Raw genomic sequence first — 22,306 nt, forward strand, 5'->3', positions numbered from 1 at the left:
CTTGCGAAAAATCACACCATGCTTCGCGTGAGACGATTCATGCACTGCATAGGTGACTGGTCCTCCATAGGAATGCATGGTGCGACCACTGTGCATGCCATAGCATATCGTAGTATATGCAGGTGTGGGGAATCACATGCTGCAATGCGTGCACATGTTAGTGGCAAGATCAGCCACAATGCAACTGGGTGCATCTGTACCTTGGTGTATGACCTGGGACATGAAACGGTCTTCAACAACCTCACCTTTGTAGCAGAGTTTGGCTGTTCCTCACCCAGTTTTAAGCCTCCTACACAGCTGTTTCTGTTTCAGTTAATCACTGTGTTTCAAACTACATATGAAAATGATGATCATTATCACCAGTTTGGAATGATTGGTTAATGATACGCCTAACTATAATCCTACAAAATCCCTCACTTTGTGCAAGTTTACCTAGAAGAATTGATGCTGTTTTGAAGGCAAAACCAAATATTGATTTGATATAGATTTCTCTTCTGTTCAATCACTTTGCATTTTGGTAATTGATAATAATACACTATTATTAACACTTCTATTTTTGAAAGAATTTCTTCCACACCTGCCTAAAACTTTTGCACAGTACTGTATATTATATATAAAATGTTATACGAGACAGCACTCCAAACTAGCAAACATCTGTGGTGCAGGGTCCATAAACAAGTAGCGTATCACACTCACCCCTTCATCAGAGAAGAAAGCAGAACCAGCACATTATTAAACTTTAATAAATCTGCTCTCTTTGCTGATTATCCTGAGTGTTGGTCCTGCATTCTTCTCTGTGGAGGGGGTGAGTGTGATATACTACTTGTTTATGGATCCTGCACCATAGATGTTTGCTGGTTTGGAGTGCTGTTATTATATAAACATATACTGCTTTTAAGAGTAAACTTGAAAGCAAGAATCAATTTTATCCTACTTATTCCTATGACTCCAGGAATTATTGACTCCCTAAACTCTCTTGAAGTTAAATATTTTAATTAAAAATCTAATGGAGCGTACACACAGGATGATCGACAACGATAATGATATCATTGTACGATCTCCCGGGTGTGCTGGACAATCGATATAGATCATCCAGCACACAACCAACAACTATAGCGATCCCTATAGTCCCTACAGGGTCCCTATAGTAACCTGGTCGATATCGACCAGGTTGGCCTGCATGCACGGGCGATGGACGATATCGATATCGTCCATATATGCCCGCTACTCGCAGGTCATTGGGCATCAAAAAATGCACGATATGAACGATAACGATATGATATCCTTATCGTTCATATCGTCCATTTTAAGTGTAACATGTATACGCACCTTAAGTCATCACTCTGCAAACAAAGATTCAACTTTGCTTTAGATCTTTTAAAAGATTTAATGTAGCAAGACGACTTTCACTGGTTGGCAGTTAAAGTTAAATTATTACACAAACATCACAGACTTGTAGCAGCATGTGAATTTTTTTTAAACAGTGATCAAATATACCCCAGAACTCTGTAGATATAATATGTATTTTAATTACATTTATTCTAACATTTATAACAATTACTTTAGATTTTTCTCTCTTAAATATATTGGTAAAATCCTCACAGAAATGGCAGGACAGCCATTATAAACTGAAGAATTTATGTTGTATATTTATTTAAGAGATTGAAATAAATCAGATATTCACATACAATAAAATAAAATTCTATATTTAATATTTTAAAAGGGCAATGTGCAATAACAAAATATAGTTGCTACAAGAAATTACATTAAATCTGTTGACAGCAACAGTTATCTCCAGTATTCTAACTGTCAACTAGATAAATGTAAGAATGATATTTCTCTATCCCAATTTCCATACATTAAAATAAATTGCTCTGATCAACATGTTTTATTGTATGGAGAATGATTCAATGAGTGAAATTATCCACAATCTCTAATTCAGGAAGTTATTCAAAAACCATAAAAGCTACAAATAAAGACTATTAGAAGTATATTTACTAAAGTGAGAGTTTTTAGAGGTAGAGATGTTGCCCATAGCAACCAATTAGATTCTAACTATTATATTTTAGAAGGTGCTAGATAACTGTTAAGTAGAATCTAATTGGTTGCTATGGGCAACATCTCCACTTCTAAAAACTCTCACTTTAGTAAATATACCCCTTACAGTATAAACACAGAGGTAAAACAGAACTTTTTCTTGAAAGCAATGAAAAGGAAAAACAAATTAAAAAGATAGTCAACAAACATTGGAATATTCTTCAGGGCAATCTAAATCTTGCTGAAGCCCTTCCTTGGTTTAATTTTCACAAAAACAAAACCTTGACAGATCTGGTAGCTCCCAGTTGTTTCTTTCTCTAGAGATTAACTAGAAACAAAATAGCTGGCAAGATTCAATACAAAATGTTCTGAATGTACATTTGAAAATATTGATCATATATGCTTTAGAAATGTAAATATTGCACAAAAGAATAATATTAATGGCTTTATGATCTGCATGAGGACCTCTGTCATATATCTTATATAGCTTTAAATATACAAGAAACACAAAAATATTGCAAAATACACTTGCAATAACATAGTAGAGATGTAAAGCATTTTGTGGATACCAAGTAAGGACCTGATTCAGAGATGTTCTTTCACTGATCGCAATTGTGAAAATATATGCATGACTCACCTGCCGTCCAGTGCTTAGAGACACCCCATAAAAGTACCTCACATCCATTGCTCATGCACAAAAACGGAAACATAAAATGCAGATCAGGCGGCCAACAGCATTCTAATTAAGTCTAACATGCCGCAGACACAGCGGGTCTCCAGACACGCAGAGGGCTATCCTGCAGTAAAGCAAGGACACAGCGGCTAATTTTTGCACGCACCGAAAACAGTGTTTTAACGGCCAGACATGTCTGTGTTTTTCTAACCACCTCCCCTTACTTTCCCCAAACTCTGACTACCTGTCACTCACTTTGCGAGTGAATCCTCTGTGCGACCGTATTTCACAATTCAATCACTACATGTGCAAAGTACGGCTTACACGTATGCGCAATGGCAAACAATTGCTCAATCTGCGTAAAATGTCAGCATTGCATCTATCTCTGAATCAGGCCCTCTGGTTGTAAACAGCACAGAGAGAGCCTAATTTCAATTGTATATTATGGATATATTTACAGTGATTACTTTAGGTCTTGCTTTTATATGTAAAATGTGAACAGTTATTTATTTGGAATTAATTATACAATTTATCAAACAGAATACAAATTGTCAATAGAGAGCTTTCACACGATTGACTAATATGTAATGTTTAGAGCATGCCCTTTCTCTGTGATTTTAGCTTATGATTTCTCATTACCTGAGCTTTGATTCTGAACACTCTGAAGATGCCATAAAAAAATGAGACCAACTGTGGGTGCAGGGCCGAAACTTGGATATCTGTCACCCGGTGCAAGGTAGCAATTTTGCGCCCCCTCCCTTCCCGTACCTGGATTTTGTCCTTGCTCCTCCATAAGGCAGTGCACTAGTCAAACGTCCCTGGTATAGTGACTTACATTATTCCACACACAATAATGCCCATTACACATTATGCCACACACTGTAATGCCTATTACCAAAGTGCCACTTACATATTTGCCTGACACCATTTTATGCCCCACAGTAAGACTTCTAATTACTTTAAAATTACAGGCTCCCTTTATTTGTTTTTCTTGAGGCAAGTGAAATTGCGGCCAGCCGCAAGGTTTTTTCTATTCAATTAACCACGAGAATTTTAGCTGTGGTTATTTCAATAGTAGCTACTATAGCTTTTTTATTGCAGCTTCACAGCAGGTGCAAAATCAGGGAAAATTGCTATTTTAAAGGTAAAATGTCAAGGCTTGGTTCAGAACCCCTTGGGACATTCACCCTTATGATTAATTAGGCAATTAATGTCTTTAATTAGCTTAATTAGGGTAATAAATACATGTCATTATTGGGGTGAAATTCTGTAAAAGATGTAGCACAGGTATATGGGGTTGCTTTATGTATGGGACAGATGTTTTTAACATTGCAGGTGGGAGTTAGAGGTGTTTTTTTTTAAGTGGCTTAAAATACCTATAATATCAGCTAACACACCCCTAAAATAACTAGAGCATTTATTTGCTTTAAATAAAATAATTATATCATTTTTAACTGTTCTTAAAAAAATGGAAAACTCAGCCATTTAAAAGATTTTAAAAGCACCAAATTGCTTTCTTTTGGACAGTAAATATTTCTGTAATGTTATCCAATAGTATTTTGCCTGTTTGTTAGGATATTGGGCTGGCTTTCTCATTTATAATGCACAGCTTCATTAATGCAAAATTGGCCGCAATAGCTGCATTCATTTTTGTTGCAAAATTTTTTCAGCCAGTTGAATATGACCCTAAGTCTGTATGATGTGGAAACATACTAAACAGCTACATGTGCCTCATTACCCTCCATTGGATGTGCCAGTTGCACAATCTCACCAGTCATCTAACTTATACCAATGCATTCACAGAGGAAGAGTGGTGGAAAGTAAATGCCATCTTGACTCAATTAGGGACCTGCAATGCTGGAGAGACTTCACATAATTTAGTTTAAGTCACGTCCCACTGCACATGATGCAGCTACCCACAAGCACATATTGAAAGTGCTCCACACTAGCGGAAGTTAGGCTTTTATGACCTCATTTATCAACGAGTGATCAAAATCATTGCATATGATAAATGGTGCTCAAGTCAATCAGCTCCCAACTGTAATTTTTCAAAACAGTTGACAGTTGGGAGCTGATTGGCTTGAGCACCATTATCCTATGCAACAAGTTTTATCACTCATTGTGAATGCCCAGACATGGTAAATTGTCAACAACAAAAAATCTATAATTCAGAGTTATGTGGCAATTTGGAATTTTACTTTGCATGAGAAAATGTGACATGTAATATATTGACACCTTTAACTCTTGTAGACTTCTATCTTGATTCATGAAAGTCCTACTGAATAAATTCTCCTAAAACAGCGATCCACATATGCAATGCAGGCAACAAACTCAAAATTATAGTCGTTACATTTCTTCACTGTCTGGCCAATTACAAGCCAGCATGGAAAAATACAAGACCCAGGCTGTCTAGTGCTGGGACTGCTTAAAGATTTTGGCTGGGAGAGTATGCTGCCTTTATTATTTCATTTAAGGACCGTGCTGTGCCTGGGGTCTGTTTTATTACATATCTCAATTTTGTGTGTTTAGTAAATTACACAGATTTGACCTGCAAATGTATACTTATAAGTGAGCAATAACAATGATAATAGCTATAATAAAGACTTACAAAAAAGTGTCACAATTTACTCTCACAATTGTTACTCTCACAATTTATCTATATTTGGCTAAGACTAGCAGTATTAGAAGAGAAAAATAGAATCACTTATTAAATTGAATGGGGTGGTATTAATGAGGGCTTTTTACACTGTGTAAGTATATTAATTAATACTAGGCTAGATGCACTAAACTGATCATACTCTTGCTTACTAATCAAAGAGAGGGAAGATTACATTCCCAACTAAATAAAGAAGTACCAATCTTTACTATTTTATTTTTAATTGACAAGATGTGTTTTGTTTGTTTCTTTTTTTTTTTTTTTTATATCAGAAATTCATTTTGGCAACAGTATTATGCTACCTGAGTGCTCTGGTCTTTTTTTCCCATGGTAACTGTCCTCCAGATTCTGTGCTATCTGACCTGCCTGAGGCATCCACTGTGAATCTGTGAGTCAAAATATCTTCACTTTGTTACCTGTATATAAGTAATTTTGCAGCAAAAGCATCTATGACTACCAACCATGGGACCTAAGCAATTAAGGAACAATATATAATTGATGTATCCATTAAGTTTTTATTTTTATTCCTGCCTTATTATTATCAGTGAAAAACTATCATGACGTATGCAACATTGTTTTTCTGGGTTTTTAATAAATAATTTTCTCAGAAATGTGCTCTAAATTGTTTTAAAATAATTATTAATTTAAAATAAGTATAATGTCCTTTGTATGACCTGAGCTTAAAGGAAGAAGTTTCTGCACTAAATTCAGCAAAAAACAACAGGTATTATAAATTATTTATATGCACTGTTTAAACAAGCACTGTTTCAAGACTTGTCCCAGATTATATATAGTTTTTAGGTTATATTGTTTACATAAAGCTGATAAAACTGACTTATTTTACACACCTTTCAAACAGAATAACATATTAAAATTATATAAAAAATAAATACTTTATGAGATAGATATACCTACAGTATATTGGCTGACATATGAAACTTTTGCAGTGCACCGCTAATTTCATTTTATCCCCACATGTATCACATTTTTGTTGCTTTTTATTATTTCATCAAAACAGCATAAAACATACTATATTAAAAATTAATTTATTACCACATTATACAGTGACCTTTCTGGTCTAATATAAGTAAGCTTGGCAACTCTTTTCCAACTAATTTCTTTTTTTATTTCTTATTTCATCAGCTGAACTGATCACACAATTTTGCTTGGAAACCTTACAAAGACTTAACTGAACTCTAAAAAATTAATAGGAGGTCACTTTCATTCCTTTATCTTAATGGTTTATACCATCATTTAGTGATTTAGAATGGACATAATGCTTATAGGCTTTTTACTTTTTATTCAGATATCCTAGAAGTAAAAATAAGTTTTCCTCTAGGATCAGTGTCAAACTGGGGCAAGAGGGGACCACCAGGGGAATGCAGCGGTAGGGGCTGATTCTTTAGGGGGTGTGGCCAGCCACCACAGATGCTTGGCTAACCATTACGTGAATTTTGTGTAGTTTCTATAGAAGTGCACCAAGCACCCATGTATATCAGTGGTCCTACTCAACCAGGTAACTTACCCTCTAACAGAGTAATAATGTATAAATCAAGAGTACATTCTGGAATTTGACCCCTAGAGGAGGTGCTGGGCCCTCTGGCAGTGGGGCCACCAGGGTTTTCCCCTGTGGGCCAGTCCAACTCTGTCTGGAATCCTTACTGTATTATCTCACTCCCACATATAACGGCAAAGATATCAAAGCAGTATCATAATATTTAAATGTCTATCAATAAAATATTATCTGAATTGTGCAGCTTTGGGTTGCAATGTTCTCTCAATATTCTTCATTTTTGGGGAAAGGTTTGATGTTAGTTGCAAGCAATGCTCATTGGTTCCTGGCCTTTTGATAAGTACATACAACATTCATATTAAGCACATTAAGCACAAGGATGTAATATATATATATATATATATATATATATACTGAAGAAAACTGCCTGCGAGCAGTTGAAACAGATTGTTGGGCCCCTGAATTTGTCTGCATTAGTCCTGGAATATTCTCTGGAAGGAGGGGGTGAGTGTGCATTATCACTATACATATGGACCCAGCACCAGTCGAATGTGAATTAGTCTGGTTGTGTGCCTGCACAGATTATATATATAAATATATATATATATATATATATATATATATACAGTCAGGTCCATAAATATTGGGACATTGACAGAATTTTCATATTTTGGCCTCTTTTCACCACCACAATGGCTTTGAAATGAAACAAACAAAATGTGATTTAACTGCAGACTTTCAGATTTAATTTGAGGGTAATTACATCCAAATCAGGTGAACGGTGTAGGAATTACAACGGTTTCTATATGTGCCTCCCACTTTTTAAGGGGCCAAAAGTAATGGGACAAACTAAACAATCCTAAATCTAACTTTCACTTTTTAATACTTTGTTGCAAATCCTTTGCAGGCAATTACAGCCTGAAGTCTGGAATGCATAGACATCACCAGATGCTGGGTTTCATCCCTGGTGACGCTCTGCCAGGCCTCTACTGCAAATGTCTTCAGTTCCTGCTTGTTCTTGGGGCATTTTCCCTTCAGTTTTGTCTTCATCAAGTGAAATGTATTCTCAATCGGATTCAGGTCAGGGGATTGACTTGGCCATTGCATAACATTCCACTTTTTAGCCTTAAAAAACTCTTTGGTTGCTTTTGCAGTATGCTTCAGGTCATTGTCCATCTGCACTGTGAAGCGCCGTCCAATGAGTTCTGATGCATTTGACTGAATATGAGCATATAATATTGCCCGAAACACTTCAGAATTCACATCATCAATAAATACAAGGGAACCAGTTACATTGGCAGCCATACATGCCCACGCCATGACACTACCACCACCATGCTTCAATGATGAGGTGGTATGTTTTGGATCATGAGCAGTTCCTTTCCTTCTCCATACTCTTCTCTTCCCATCAATCTGGTACAAGTTGATCTTTGTCTCATCTGTCCAGAGGATGTTGTTCCAGAACTGTAATGGCTTTTTTCGATGTTGTTTGGCAAACTCTAATCTGGTCTTCCTGTTTTTGTGGCTCACCAATGGTTTGCATCTTGTGGTGAACCCTCTATATTCACTCTTGTGAAGTTTTCTCTTGAATGTTGACTTTGACACATATACAGCTACCTCCTGGAGAGTGTTCTTGATTTGGCCAACTGTTGTGAAGGGGTTTTTCCTCACCAAATAATTCTTCTGTCATCCACCACAGTTGTTTTCCGTGATCTTCCGGGTCTTTTGGTGTTGCTGAGCTCTCCGGTGCATTCTTTCTTTTTAAGAATGTTCCAAACAGTTGATTTGGCCACACTTAATGTTTTTGCTATCTCTCTGATGGGTTTGTTTTGATTTTTCAGCCTAATGATGGCTTGCTTCACTGATAGTGACAGCTCTTTGGATCTCATATTGAGAGTTGACAGCAACTGATTCCAAATGCAATTGTCAGACCTAGAATCAACTCCAGACCTTTTACCTGCTTAATTGATAATGAAATAATGAGGGAACAGCCCACACCTGTCCATGAAATAGCTTTTGAGTTGATAGTCCCATTACTTTTGGCCCCTTAGTGGGAGGCACATATTGAAACCGTTGTAATTCCTACACCGTTCACCCGATTTGGATGTAATTACCCTCAAATTCAATCTGAAAGTCTGCAGTTAAAGCACATCTTGTTTGTTTCATTTCAAAACCATTGTGGTGGTGAATAGAGGCCAAAATCTGCAATTTCTGTCAATGTCCCGATATTTATGGACCTGACTATATATATATATATATATATATATATAGAGAGAGAGAGAGAGAGAGAGAGAGAGAGAGAGAGAGAACCTGAATAACTGTGGCACTCGGAGACTGATGTAAGTATGAATATATTGAAAGTTGTCACGAAAAAAATCTTCCAACATTTCGTGGCTCTTAGGCTCCTTTGTCAAGGTGTGACAAAGAAGCCTAAGAGCCCCGAAATGTTGGAAGATTTTTTCGTGACAACTTTCAATATATTTATATTTACATCAGTCTCCGAGTGCAGCAGTTATTCAGTTTCTCTGCATGTTTCTTCATCCCGATGGCACCGGAGGAAGTTACTTTTCTTATAGAGGAGTGCCGGTCCGTTTGCTTCATCTACATATATATATATATATATATATATATATATAAATTGAAGAAAGTGGCACTCCTCAATCCAAAATATAAAGTGCAAATATGTTACATGAGCTGGTGCCCTCCACAACCCAACTCCTTGAGCCAAGCTGTATGCAAAAAATCCATGATGGCAGCACTCGGAATAAAACACAGACAGGCCTGTGTATTTATTCCGAGTGCTGCCATCATGGATTTATATATATATATACATATATTCAGAAAAAGGTAGTGCAAGGCGCTGAGTCCTGAAAAAGTTAATGATATCCCAAAGCAATTTCAGTTAATCAAAAAACGCACTCCCCACACGTATAGGGTGGCTGCTCCTACTCCCACATACTGCTGCCCAAGCAGCGTCAAAATCTGTAAAACAAAAGGGTGGAGAAAAGAGCGCCTCCTAGTGCATTAAATAAGTAAATGATGTAACCATCGCCAAAGATAATCACCCTCTGTGTAGATGGGGGTGTACCTTATATAGTGGAATTCACCACTTATTCAACAGCAAGAACAATCACAATGATTCCTTATTTGTCCAACTTCTGGAAATACTCAGGCTTTTCCCTCCATATAGACCAAAGTGAATCAACACATAGAGAAAAATAGAAAGACCATAGTGTAATTCTGTACACACAAATTTATTCAACAGAAAATAAGCATATCAAAATGCCCGTACATGAAATATAAAAAGTTCAAGCTTATCTGCATAAGAATGTCACTGGTAGAGGATCATACCACACACCACCTCAACGCGTTTCGTCCATTGAAACGATTTTGGACTTCATCAGGAGGATGAAGTCCAAAATCGTTTCAACAGACGAAACGCGTTGAGGAGGAAAAAGCCTGAGGGTTTCCAGAATTTGGACAAATAAGGAATCATTGTGATTGTTCTTGCTGTTGAATAAGTGGTGAATTCCACTATATAAGGTACACCCCCATCTACACAGAGGGTGATTATCTTTGGTGATGGTTACATCATTTACTTATTTAATGCACTAGGAGGCACTCTTTTCTCCACCCTTTTGTTTTACATATATATATATATATATATATATGTATATATATATATATATATATATATATATGTGTGTGTGTGTGTGTATGTATATATATATATATATATAAATATATATGTATATATATATATATATATGAATGTTTTCTGCTATTTATCTGCAGATGCAGCAGAGAAGAGATGATCAACAACAGGGGACCCTGAATGTCACCTGTATTAGGGCCTGAAAACTATGTCTCTGAGAAGGGGGACCTGAGAGAAAAACAATGGGAAAAATCACTAAGTACACATTATCAGCAGTCCGGAATGTTGTGCAGGTATGCTTTACCTTCACCTACTATTAGGAATTTCAATGTTAACCTCTTTAATATGGGAAAGCTTTTATAATGAAAGTCCTTTTTTCAAAATATACTGGATATCGCCAGACAGACAGCTGGTGAAATTAGTTTACATATCATAAGCTGGTAAATAAATTCTCATGGACATGCTTGTCCTAGCACTTTTTTCATTTTTCCTGTGCATGTGGATAATATAAAATAATATCCTTTTTAAAATAGCAGGAAAGTAATATCATCATCATCATCATTAAAAACATACTTGATACAACAACTCCTAGTATAGCGTACCTTTTGTGTTGGATAAAAGTAATTCCTGAATCTGGATCATCTGTAAACCGAAAAAAAGAAAGTTACTAGATATGTTTTAAATGCCTATGGAAAAGAAAACTAATCTGAAATTACATTTCCAGGTACAGTACCATAATGCTGTTTACTACTGCAAAAATAATAATCATGCAAGTTAAGCAGTGCTGTTGGCAAGTTTGGTTTAAGAGTGGTTCAATAAGTAAGTTAACAAGACCTCTCACATGTGTAATGTTCTCTATTTCCCACCAGGACAGAGCAGGTAGAACACTGCTTTCCCTCACGGTCATTAGACTGTGCCTCATATCAGTCATACTGCCTCAACATCAGTTGTAAGATGGTGGGACTGGAGGAAATATGGTTAAACATTAAGGTGCGTAGTGTGATTAGATTTCAGTGTCTAAAGGGCACATCAGCAGCTGAAATTCATTGCCAACTTGTCGAGGTGTACAGTGATAACGTCATGTCACAGAAACAGGTTTGGGTTTGGTCTGCTGCCTTTGATAACGGCAGGACCGACATTCAGCAGCGATCTGGCTGACCAAGCACGTCTACCACAGATGACAATTTGTGCTACATTGTAGGTCTGATTAAAGAGGACAGACGCATTCGAGTTAATGATATTGCTGATGTACTGAACATCTCAGTGGGTACTGTGCACAACATTGTTCATGAGCAACTGCGGTACAGGAACAGTGGGTTGCAGCAAACAGGCATTGTATTTCTGCACGATAACGCCAGGCCACACTCAGCCAACCGCACGCATGACTTGTTACGGCGCTACCATTGGGAGGTACGGAACAATCCTCACAAAAGCCATGATCTGGCACCGAGCGATTTCCATCTCTTGGACCATTGAACAAGCACCTGGTTGGAAGGCGATTTCCAACCGATTGTGAAGTTCAGCAAGCTGTCATGTCCTGGCATCAGGTGCTTGACACTGATTTTTTTCTATGCCAGGATAGATGCCTTGCTGTACTGTTGGTACAAATGCTTAGACAAGTACAGGGAAAATAATCTGTACCAAGGCCATACTACTGATTATATGTACATGCACAAGTTTATTAAATTTACTCAGAGACTTCTTGTTACTCTATTTATTGAACCACCCCCGTATAACTTTTATAGGATTAAACAAATGAACATGAAATGCATGTAATTTATAATTATAAGCATATTAAATGTCATGTATACTTCAGATTTTTTTTTTATTTACACAGAATCTTTCAAAGAATCCTTGATTTGGTTAAAATAATTGTATTCTGCACTTAGGCTAAATTTATTTCTACAGCTGTACAACTGAAAGAGCACAGTGCATATTTAATGTGTATCTCTTATAAAGAAAAAAAATACATCAGAAAATGTAGAAAGGAGCGCAAAATACTACACTGAGGAATATTTTATCCTGAGGAGGCATAGTTAAGAAAGATAATTGTGAAGTTTGCTTTGATGAAGAATATGCCAGATTGAGAATATGTGTTAAGGAAATATATATGTAGATAATTTCTTCTATATATTTTTTTTTTTAGATATATTGAAGAACATTTCTACCAGATCCTTGGGATTTAGGATCAAAGTCAACAGTGGAAATTGAGGTGGATTTGCATTAGAATTTTCCAAGATTATGTGCAATTTAACAGTGAAAACAACTTCAGCATATTATGGGGGGTATTTAACAAAGCTGGGGGAGAGATAAAATTGTAAAAAATAAATGACCAACCAATCAGCTCCTAACTATCATTTTATAAACACAGCCTGCAAAATGTAAATTGAAAGTTGATTGGTTAGTACTTTATCTCTCACAATTTTATCTCTCTGCCAACTTTGATAAATACCCCCTAAATGTTTTCAAAAATGTTTGTGTTAAGTAAAGAAAGTGCCATTTCATTGTTTTTTTGTCCCTCTTTAATGATATCTTACAGCTTGTGCAACTGATCCCCGAGTATGGGGTGTGTTTATCATGATTAAGATGAATTCAATAGGAATCCAAGAACTCACATGTGACGTTAATGTACTAAGGAGAGGCAGATTATTGAAACCAGTACCAGACTAAATGCTGTAGCACTGACCCATCCCACACTACATTCTATCCTCGGCTATGGCTACGGAGCTGCGAGGGGCAATCTGAGTAACCTCACGGCCAGATTGCTCAGTAACCACAGGGTTACTTAGATTGCTGATGATCTCGCATTTTTAAATACAGTGTACCCACGTGCACTGCAATAAAAGCTATCTCACACATTTGTTGAAACTAGTAGCTATTTTTATACTATTGTACCTGTACTCTGCTTGTATTCAATGTTCTGCATTTAGACCTTTATAAATGCACGTGAATTGTTTTGGCAGCTGCAAAATTTAATTTGCACCAAAATAACAGTTCATTAAAAATGAAATCCACAAAATGTAGACCAACTATAATAATAATATTTATTTAGTTTGTCCTATGATAACTGTGACATGCACAGTGTAATGATATTCTTAAATGTGTAACATTTTGTATTTTTGAAATCTCAAATATCTTTGAAACTATTTCTTTATGAAATACAATTTGCATAACCTGCACAGTTGTATGTGTGTGTCCAATGATTTTTCTGTGTCCATACTGTATACGGTGACTATAGTGACACTTTGAACATAGTACTGTAAATGAAAAAACAATACAGGAGACGACAAAGATCCAGTGATAGAACAGTAGAGTCATATAATGTACAAATAAGAACATTATGAATACAGTAACAGTCAAGGGCACCTATACTGAAGCAATCAAACTGGAGATTACATTGGATCTGGACTTGAACTCAGGCTTAACAATGACTGCAATCAGCAGAAGGTACAGTATATATAAATAGCTAGTCAGAATATATGAATCAAAGCATCTAAATGAAGATGTGTTATTTAAAGGAATATACTATTTTAGCCCAGTGTTAATTAGGGGTGAGCGGGTTCGGATTTCTGAAATCCGAACCCCCCCGAGTCCCCCCGATCCAAGGCCGATCATAGTCAGGCTCGACTTTTCCCGCCTGACTCCGATCTGAAATCGAGGCAAAACGTCATCATCCCGCCTTCCGGGTCTCGCGGGTTTTGGATCCTATATAAGGTACCCACGTCGGCGCCATTTTCTCACTCGGCTGTGGACAGTGAAGAGGGAGGGTGGGAGTTAGGGCTGGCTGGGCTGTGTAGTGTAGTGTAGTGTAGTGCAGAGTAGTGTTGTGCTGTGCTGTGCTGCGCTGTGCTGCTGTTGTCCATAGGGGCTGTGTCCACTACTTCAAAGTCCATAGGGGCTGGCTGAACTGTGTTGTGCAGTCCAAAAGGGGTGCTGTAGTGTTGTCCAGGGGGTGCTCTGTCCGTCAGGGGTGCTCCCCCCAAGTGCTAAAAAAAATATATTTTTTCTGTGTTTGTGAATTGTGTGAGCAGTAGCCGCACGTGCATCAACAAAGTAGTGCCAAGCATGCACCTGTGTCATAAGTAAAGGGCCGGCTGGCTTGACCATTAAAGGGTACTGTAATCCCGAAAGTACACTCCAAACCAAATAAAAAAATATTTTCTGTGTTTGTGAATTGTGTGCACAGAAGCTGCACGTGCATCAACAAAGTAGTGCCAAGCATGCGCCTGTGTCATAAGTAAAGGGCCGGCTGGCTTGACTGTTAAAGGGTGCTGTAACCCCCAAAGTACACTCCAAACAAAATAAAAAAATATTTTCTGTATTTGTGAATTGTGTGCGCAGTAGCCGCACGTGCATCAACAAAGTAGTGCCAAGCGTGCGCCTGTGTCCCATAAATAAAGGGCCGGCTGGATTGACCGCTAAAGGGTGCTGTAACCCCCAAAGGGCACTCCAAACAAAATAAAATTTTTTTTTCTGTGTTTGTGAATTGTGTGCACTGTGGCTGCACGTGCATCAACGAAGGAGCAGCGCCAAGCGTGCGCCTGTGTCCCATAAGTAAAAGGCAGGCTGGCTTGTCCATTAAAGGGTGCTGTAACCCCCAAAGGGCACTCCAAGCAAAATAAAAATATATATTTTTTTGTGTTTGTGAATTGTGTGCGCAGTAGCCGCACGTGCATCAACAAAGGAGCAGCGCCAAGCGTGCGCCTGTGTCCCATAAGTAAAGGGCCAGCTGGCTCATTTCTTAAAGGGTGGTGTAACCCACAAAGTGCACTAGTCTCCAGCAAAAATAAAAAAATATTTTCTGTGTTTGTGTGCACCTTAGCATAACGTATATATCAATATAACATAAATGGAGGACCAAATTTTCTCTGATAAAAATAAAATAGGGAAAGATCAATAACCACTTCCTCCTAGTGCTGAAGCTGCTGCCACTAGTCATGACATAGACGATAACATGCCATCAACGTCGTCTGCCAAGGCCGATGCCCAATGTCATAGTAGAGGGCACATACAATCCCAAATGACAAAGTTCAGGAAAATGACCTTGAAAAAAACATTTAAATCATCTGAAGAGAAACGTGAACTTGCCAATATGCCATTTACGACACGGAGTGGCAAGGAATGGCTAAGGTCTTTCCCTATGTTCATGACTAGTGGTTCAGCTTCACATGACAATGGAAGCCCTCCTCCCACTAAAAAAATCAAACGAGTTAAGCTGGCAAAAGCACACCGAAGAACTGTGCGTTCTAAGAAGATATCACAAATCCCCAAGGAGAGTCCAAGTGTGGTGGTGGTTGCGATGCCTGACCTTCCCAGCACTGGACAGGAAGAGGTGGCTCTTTCCACCATTTGCACGCTCCCTGCAAGTGCTGAAAGGAGCACCCACAGTCCACTTGATGATATGCAAATTGAAGATGTCACTGTTGAAGTACAACAGGATGAGGATACTGGTGTAGCTGGCGCTGAGGAGGAAGTTGGCGAGGAGGATTCTGATGGTGATGTGGTTTGTTTAAATCAGGCTCCAGGGGAGACAGTTGTTGTCCGTGGGATGAAAAAGCCCATCACGGTCATGCCTGGGCAGAAGACCAAGCATTCCACCTCTTTGGTCTGGCAATATTTCTATCCAAATCCGGACAACTGTCTTGCCATATGTACCATATGTAAATGTGAAATAAGTAGGGGTAGGGATGTTAACCACCTAGGAACATCCTCCCTTATACGGCACCAGCAGCGCGTTCATAGAAAGTTACTGTCAAGTTCAGAAACTTTGGCTAAGACCGTAAGCAGTCCGGGGACACCTAAATCCCGTTGTCCTGTTGTATCCAAGCGCCTGCAAACCACACCGTCAACTCCCTCCTCGTCAATTTCCTCCTTAGTCAGAATCGGAAATAGTCCTGCAGGCCATGTCACTGGCATGACTAACTCTCCTATCCAGGATTCCTCCGGAGGATCCTGCATTGCTACACCTCCTGCTGCCACTGCTGCTGTTGCTGCTGCTGGGAGTCGTTCATCATCCCAGAGAGGAAGTAGGAACACCACTACTTTTACTAAACAATTGACCCGCCAACAGTCCTTTAAGTATGACAGCAGTCATCCTGAAGCAAAACGTATAACTGAGGCCTTGACTGCTATGTTGGTGTTAGACGTGCATCCGGTATCCGCCATTAGTGCAGTGGGATTTAGACAATTGATGGAGGTAGTGTGTCCCCAGTTCCAAATCCCATCTAGATTCCACTTCACTAGGCAGGCGATACCGAGACTGTACAGAAACATCAGAAAAAGTGTCCTCAGTGTCCTAAAAAATGCCATTGTACCCAATGTCCACTTAACCACGGACATGTGGACAAGTGGAACAGGGCAGACTAAGGACTATATGACTGTGACAGCCCACTGGGTAGATGTATCACCTTACGCAGCAGCAGCGTCACCAGTAGCAGCATCTCAGAAACGCCAGCTCGTTCCAAGGCAGGCTACGCTGTGTATCACCGGTTTCAGCAATAGAGGCACACCGCCGACAACCTCTTAGAGAAACTGAGGGAAATCATCGCCCAGTGGCTTACCCCACTTAGACTCTCCTGGGGATTTGTGATATCTGACAACGCCACCAATATTGTGCGGGCATTACATCTGGACAAATTCCAGCACGTCCCATGTTTTGCTCACACAATAAACTTGGTGGTGCAGAATTTTCTGAAAAGCGACAGGGACGTCCAGGAGATGCTTTGGGTGGTCCGAAAAATTTCTGGCCACTTTCGCCATTCAGCGACTGCGTGCCGAAGACTGGAGAACCAGCAAACACTCTTGAACCTGCCCCGCCATCACCTGAAGCAAGAGGTTGTGACACGGTGGATCTCAACCCTCTATATGCTTCAGAGGATGGAGGAGCAGCAACAGGCCATTCAAGCCTATACATCCACCTATGACATAGGCAAAGGAGGGGGTATGCACCTGACTCAAGCACAGTGGAGAATGATGTCCGTATTGTGCAAGGTTCTCCAGCCCTTCGAACTTGCCACACGTGAAGTCAGTTCAGACACTGCTAACTTGAGTCAGGTCATTCCCCTCATCCGGCTTTTGCACAAGCAGCTGGAGAACGTGAAGGAGGAGCTAAGACAAAGCGATTCCGCTCGGCATGTGGGACTTGTGGATGAAGCCCTTCTTTCGCTTTGCCAGGATTCCAGGGTGGTCAATCTGTTGAAATCAGACCACTACATTTTGGCCACCGTGCTCGATCCTAGGTTTAAAGCCTATGTGGTGTCTCTCTTTCCGGCCGACACAAGCCTGCAGAGGTGCAAAGACCTGCTGGTGAAAACACTGTCAGCTGAAGTGGAACGTGACATGTCAACAGCTCCTTCTTCATTTTCTCCCGCAACTGGGGCTGCCAGGAAAAAACTTAGGTATCCTAAGCAACCCGCTGGTGGTGATGCAGGGCAGGCAGGACCAAGTCTAGACATCTGGTCCGGACTGAAGGACCTGGCAACAATTTCTGACATGTCTACTGTCACTGCATTTGATACTGTCACCATTGACAGAAAGGTGGACGATTACATCGGTGACAGCATCCAAGTAGGCATGTCAGACAGTCCGTACCTGTACTGGCAGGAAAAAGAGGCAATTTGGAGGCCCCTGTACAAACTGGCTCTATTTTACCTGAGTTGCCCCCCCTCCAGTGTGTACTCCGAAAGAGTGTTAGTGCAGCCGGGAACCTTGTCAGCGAAAGGTGTAGGAGGTTGCTTCCACAAAATGTGGAGAAGGTGATGTTCATATAAATGAATTATCAACTCTTCCAGGGAGACCAGCCTCCAGAACGTACAGAGAGACCTGTGGTGGTGGATTCCAGCGGGGACGAGTTAATACTCTGTGAGGATGAGAATGTACACAACACTGAAGAGGGTGAGGAATCGGTGGATGAGGATGAGGACGACATCTTGCCTCCATAGAGCCAGTTTGTGCAGGGACAGATTCATTGCCAGCTTGTTTTGTGGGGGCCCAAACGAACCAATCATTTCAGCCACAGTCGTGTGGCAGATCCTGGCGCTGAAATGTCCTGTTTATACAACATTAGGTGGGTGGGAGGGCCCAAGGACAATTCCATCTTGCACCTCTTTTTTTTCTTAGAATTATGTACTGTTTGGGGCCTAGTTTTTCAAACTGCCATCCTGTCTGCCACTGCAGTGTCACTCCTAGATGGGCCACGTGTTTGTGCCGCCCACTCGTGTCACTTAGCATAGTCATCCATCTACCTCGGTGCAACCTTTTGGACATAAAAACACTATTGTGAGGTGTGAGGTGTTCAGAATAGACTGGAAATGAGTGGAAATTAAGGTTTTTGAGGTTAATAATAGCATAGGAGCAGAAAAATCAACACATTCTGTGATTTTAGCTGTTTTTACGCTTTTTAAAAAAAAAATACAGATCCAAAACACAAAACCCAGAACCCAAAACACGGAAGTGTGGTTTTGGCAAAACCAATCCAGATCCAAAACACGAAGAAAGATTCAGATCCAAAACCAAAACACAAAACACGAAAAGTGGCCGGTGCACACCCCTAGTGTTAATAGACCCAAGACAATAAGATCAGTCTATTACAAATGACTACAGAACAGGAATAATGGATCTCCTACTATAACATATAAGGTTACAAAGAAGCCATCAAGGTGAAGAGTCATATATTAAACATCATATAGTAGTTAAGAACAGGTATAACACATAAAACTCTGCTACCAAATGTATTATCATTAGAGATTAGTGGTTCGGATTTGGAAGAAATTAGTTCCTGCTCAGGTCTTCCAGCCAAATTCCGTTCTCAAAACGAGGCAAAACATAGTTTTCCTTGAAATGTCGAATCTTGCATGTTTTGGATTGCATTTAGTCCCACCCTTGTGGTTTCAGATGCCATTATACACAGGAGAGTGCATGGAGAGGTTTGTGGGGTGTATTTGTGCTTTAACAGTAGCTAATACTGAGAGTTATAGGGGGTTGGAGTGGGTGGAAAAAGTGAAGCTCCACTTGAGGGTCAGATTAACAATGGGGTGGATGGGGCCACAGTTCCAGGCCTCCACATAAATATAGTCCTACGATTATGACAGCATAATGGTGATCGTCCACCAGCAATATGGTCAGCCATAAATCAAAAGAATTAAAATTGTATTTTTATTTTCCTCACAAATTTATGCAATTTTTATACTTGTACATATTTAGGGAGATATTGGGGCTAATAGTGTACAGCATGTACACTCCCACATGGCACTGGCCACACCCACTCAGCATTGGTCACACCTCCTCCACTTCTCACAATAGGCATTTCTACATATTCAGCCCCAGGCTGCTGCACTTACAATTGTTTTTCAGATGGGTATCTCTATAATTGACAATGCAGTATATAATAAAAGAAGGCATCTTTAATCTGTGTGCTTGGGAGGGTCAGACACTAGCAAACAATCAGTGGGCTTCCCCAGCGCTCCTGCAACTGGTGGGGCAGACCACAGTCTCTCCCTGCCTCTCTTCTTGTCCTGGCATCATGGTTACACCAGGATAGCTCTGCTATTTTGATATCATCCCCTTCGGATGGTGTCACCCAGTGCGTCCCGCACCCCCTGCGCTCCCCTTGTTACACCAGTGCTAGAATTTTTTTTTCTAGTGATAAATAAAAAATTCAGGTCTTTTGATTCAATTTTGATATTCAAAGGGAAGACTGTTTTTGAGAGGCAGAATATATTACTATACTTACTTGATGTTGTGGCCCCGTAAGTTGCACCCCAAAATAATAACAGTTGAATTTTTTTTCCTGTTTTAAAAAAGAATGTCTTTTATAATTCAATTTAGATGTTGTTTGTATCAAAGTAAATCAGCCTCCAGTGACAGCACTTCATGCCAGTGATAAGAAGTGTTTTGTCATGCCTGTGAATAGACAAAATAAGCCACCTCTTTCATGTATACATATTTTTACCCATATACTGACAACATTTGTTATGGAATTTGTACCATTTCTAGTGCCAAAGTAAGTAGAGGTAGGGACGATAACCATCTAGGCTACTCTTCCATGTAACGCAAGTTCATTCAAGTTCATCAAAATCTGGAAAATCAAATATAATAACAAACAGTCCAGCAGTATAGTCATGCAGCACATGCAATCTCTACTACCAACACCTTCATCATCAACTCCCTCATTAGCAATCGTAGGTAGTCCTGCATCCAATTTGCATAGGAAAATTGAGTCCACAATTCTCAAGAAGAATCCTTGCACCCTACGGCTGCTGCTGATGGGGTTGTGCCGTCATCACAGAAGGGGATCAAGAAGAGTAGTAGTTTCAAACAACTATTTGCAAAAGGAAGCAAGTATAACAGCCCCCATTCTGTTGGACAGTGGATCACTGAAGCCATAACAGTTATGTTAGCATTATATACGCATCCAATATTTGCCATCAATACATCTCGTTTTAGCCAATTAGTTGAGGTCATGTGTCCATGCTACCAAATTCCATCTCAATATAAAAAAAAAAAAATTGCCATTGTACTGACTATCTACTTAACTACAGATATGGTGACAAGTGGTACTGGTCAAACTAAAGACTAGATGACTGTGACAGCCCACTTTAGCAGTATCTATCTAACACACACATAAGCTATACTCTGTATCACTGGCTTCACGAAAAATCATACTGGTGTCAATCTGTTGGAAAAACTCAGAGATTTAATAATAAAATGTATTATACCGGTAAGACTCTTCTCAGGATTTGTCATTTCCAATAATGCCAGTAACAATTACAATTTGGGAAATTTCAACACATACCATGTTTTGTGCACACAATAAACTTGATGGTTCAGAATTTCTTAAAAAAAGGACAGGTTCATGCAAAAGATGCTGTCTGTGGTCCATGACATTTCTGGTACTTTTCTAGCATTTAGAAACTGCATATAAAAGATTGCAGCAGTTACAAGAACAGTTCCATTTGTCATGCCACCAACTGATGCAAAGAGTAGTAACCAGGTGAAATTCCACCTTTTATATTCTTCAGTAACTGATGGAGCAGCAACAAGTCATCTAAACGTACACATCAAGTCATGACATAGGGAGAGGGGGGACGTATTACTATAGTGCAGCACAGTGGAGAATGCTTTCAGTTTTATGAAAGCTACTGAAACCACTTAAAATTGTAACCTATGAATCAGGCAATATCCTTAATTAAACTACTGGAAAGCAGCTAAAGAAATTGGAAACTTAGGCCCTCATTCAGACCCACTCGCAAGCGGGCGCACGTACATTAGGCGTACGTACAAAATTATTTAAATTCAATGGCTCGCTCGTATTTTCGTTCGCATCTAAAATTCCTCCCTAAACTCAGGCGACCCCTCCTCTAACTAACGAGCGTGCAAAATAGCGAGCGTACATCCCCGAAATGGCTTGAAGGGAACACACGCACAAGTGAAACCGGAAGTGGCCTTGTCAGATGTCGATTACCTGCTCCTTTATTCTGCCTACCTCCCTCAATCGTATCATGCCAATCAATGTATCAATTAGCTTAATTGTTTTTTTTTTTTCAACACAATGCAAGAAACTTTACTCTTGTCCGTGTTTGTGTTTACCCGCAGAATACGTACGGGTGGAACATTCGCTTTTATTGTTCAAAAAACATGTGAACCACAATTAAACAATTGTTCTATTGCTGTGGATCCCCGCATATTTCCCAGGGTTCATTTCTTTATTTAAATTTGCAAACGCATGTCACTGCATCAAGCCTATCATAACTCTCCAGAGATTTCTGTCCCTGT

General features: G+C 39.4%; 1 protein-coding gene across 2 annotated transcripts in view; it reads right to left on the minus strand.

Annotated features, from left to right (window-relative positions):
- Positions 1 to 22,306, minus strand: part of SNTG1 (syntrophin gamma 1) — a 709,317-nt gene that overhangs the window by 421,639 nt on the left and 265,372 nt on the right. For both annotated transcript variants that reach the window (XM_088469763.1, XM_088469762.1), the window contains exon 3: positions 11,137 to 11,176. The gene's annotated coding sequence lies outside the window, so the exon portion shown is untranslated. The remainder of the gene's footprint in view (positions 1 to 11,136; positions 11,177 to 22,306) is intronic.

This window comes from Taudactylus pleione, unplaced genomic scaffold (genome assembly GCF_031769625.1).
Source record: "Taudactylus pleione unplaced genomic scaffold, aTauple2 ptg000093l, whole genome shotgun sequence".
Taxonomy (NCBI): Eukaryota; Metazoa; Chordata; class Amphibia; order Anura; family Myobatrachidae; genus Taudactylus; species Taudactylus pleione.